The following is a 3,112-nucleotide window of genomic DNA, read 5'->3' as shown; positions in this document are numbered from 1 at the left end:
TAAGTGAACTGAAACCCTCGCCCCTGGTCCTTCTGCATGCCATTTTATGAAACGTGCTGTAATCTGGGATTCAAGATTAGGCTAAATCCAGTTGCTTGGCCTCTCTTATGCCATTGCTGGATATGCCAGTCATGAAACATAATTTATGATCTCTGGTAAGATAAATAGGAATACAGCAGCTCTATGACTCTTTACTCGACTAGCACCACCAAAATCTCCAGAATAGAAACACAGCTTTTATTTTCTGCAGAATAAAAGTCCAATTCTATAATAAATCAGTGGTCTGTCTTTGTGATGTTAAATATTTGTAGTTTTTAGGGTACCGATACATTTAGAAATGGAATAATACGTCTGATCTCGGAAGCTAAGAAGGGCCGGGCCTGGTTAGTACTTGGATGGGAGAAGTGGAATAATAATAATTGTCACTGTCTAGTTCCATATGACATTTCTTTATTGTAGAACTGCAGGCTATTAAGCTTTTATTATATACTTTATATTCATCAGGTATCTTCAGAGTCCTGTCTCATCCCTTAACCCAGAAAATATTTAATAATAATACTTATTCTGTGCATTGCACTAGATGAGGTACTAAAAATATAGAGATACAGTATTATAGATATTAAGTAAAATTATATTCAAAGTACACTAATAGGCAAAATCAGAAGCTATTTTTTGATAGCAGTATAAAAGGCCTTATAGAAGAGAAAATATTTGAACAAGATCTTGAATAATAAGGAGTTTACTAACTGAACAAGAAGATAATAGGGTAAAGGAAAATCAGATGCAATGATGTCAAAAATATGACATATTGGGGCAATATAAGTCATTCCATGTGGGTAAAGTATGGATTGCAACATGAGAGTGATGAAGGCAAAGTTGACATAGTAGGTGGTCAATCAGTCAAAGTAAATCTCACTCAACCATCAATGCACATGTAGTCCTTCTGTAGGAAAGAACTCCGTGTAAATCATAAAGCAAAAGCAATGGATTCTCCCACTTTATTTTTTATCGAGTGAGGCAATAAGACAAGCCTTGGACCAGCTGTACCACACACCATTATTTTGGATATATGGTGTATTAATTATCTATTTTTGGCTAATAAAGTATTCCCAAACTTATTAGCTTAAATCAACTTTTTTCCCCCCTCAGAGTTTCTGAGGATCAGAGACCCTGGAGCAGCTTAGGTGGATGAGTTGGATTCTGAATCTGTCATGAGGTTTCAGTGAAGCTGTCCAGTGGGGCTGGAATCAACTGGAGGCTTAACATGCCCTGGAGAATTTTCTTAAAATATTAGTTATATAGGGTTGCATATGACACAGCAGGTAGCTTCCCCTAGTGGGAAGAAGAAAAATAGAAAGAGAGAGGGGCATTGGGAGAAAGAATCTCCAATGTCTTTTATGACCTACTAGAGGCCCAGTGCACGAAATGCGTGCACAGGTAGGATCCCAAGGCCTGGCCGGCAATCAGGGCCAATCTGTGGGGTGAGGCACCCGCCTTGGCCAGCTGGCACCACCCGCTTGCCGGCCCCACCTCCCCCTGCCGCCCCCGCCATCACTGGTGGTCACCTCCCCCTGCGGGGCAACCGGTGGGGTGATCGGGGGGGCCCCCACTCACACCTCCTTGGCCGGCCTGGGGCCTGCAGGCTGGGGAAAGTTCCTGTGTTGAGTTTCTGCCCCCTGGTGGTCAGTGCGCGTCATAGCGACTGGTGGTTCTGGTGTTTGGTTGATTTTTATTATATAGGATAGTTTCCAAAATCTCTTTTGCTTTAATTCTATTGCACACTGAGAGCATCTTTGATATAATATGGAAAGGTAATATACAAGGACACAAGTACTAAGAGGTGGGGATCAGTGGAGACTATCTTACATGCTGGTTACCATAGTCTGCACTCTGGATCTAATGAGTCATATCCCTCTCACAAAATATACAAAATACACTCAAATCCCTCTTCCTCCCCCCTCTCAATGTCTCATTCCATTATAACATCTGCTTGAAATCAGAGTCATGTCATCTAAATGAAATCCAGATGCCAATAAGGATCCTGGGTACAGTTTCATATGTCAAAAATTCTCATAGTCCCATCCGATTTGAAGTCTTATGAACTAGAGGAATTAGTTACCTGCCCCTCATATATTCAACATAAGCATAGAATACCTTTAACATGCATTTACATTCCTTTTCAACAAAAGGGGAAGTAAGTGGTACATAGGAGTCTTGGTTCCTAGAAATTCTGAGATTCATTTGGGAAAACATTGAAAGTTCTTTGATTATAATACAAGCCTACTTTTGCCCAGGAATTACTCTCCATAGCTCATGACTTTGCCTTCTGGAATCTTGTTATGACTGAGCCATTCCTCTTTTTCCATGAGAGGTAATATGTGTTTGCAGGTAAGTAGTTTTTCAGCCCATTTCCTGCAAACAGAAGTATGGGGGATCCAAAAGCTTTTCATTATGTTCTCTCTGATTCTTTTAGCCCAATCTGACATTACTTGTACTGACAGAATTTTCTTAAGTCATTTTGGCTCAATCACCAGTAGGGAGCATACAGGAGGCAGCCTATCAATGATTCTCTCTCATCATTGATGTTTGCATCTCTCCTTCTCCCTTTCTCTCTGAAATCAATACAAATATATTCTTTAAAAGTTCAAAACAACCAAATCTTAATCTCTTCATGTAAAGTGGCCTTTCCTTTTGGTTACCATTCTGTCTCACTATAAATAACAGGGAGAAAAAAGGAAGCAATTTAACATTTTTTCCTGGAAATCTCAGAATTCAGCATTAAGCATTTAATATCTAACATACTTTCAGAAGATCAGGAATCTAGGAGCAGTTTACCTGGGTTGTCCTAGCTTAGGATCACTCATGAGGTTGCAATAAAATGTATGCAGAAGCTACAGTCATATGAAAGCTTGACTGGGGCAAGAGGATCCATTCCAAGTCACTCATGGGTGTTGGCAGGAGGCCTCAGTTCCTGTGACATGGACCATTCCAGATGACCTCTCAAATCATTGCAACTGATGTTCCCCAGAGTGAGTGTTTTGAGAAAGAGAGAGAGAGAAAGAGTGAGAAAGAAGAAAGCTTCAGTATATTTTATGACCTATGATCTCTCATT

This window comes from Myotis brandtii, unplaced genomic scaffold, assembly GCF_000412655.1.
Source record: "Myotis brandtii unplaced genomic scaffold, ASM41265v1 scaffold594, whole genome shotgun sequence".
Classification (NCBI taxonomy): domain Eukaryota; kingdom Metazoa; phylum Chordata; class Mammalia; order Chiroptera; family Vespertilionidae; genus Myotis; species Myotis brandtii.
The sequence above is the reverse complement of the archived record's forward strand: the minus strand, read 5'-3'. Positions refer to the sequence as shown.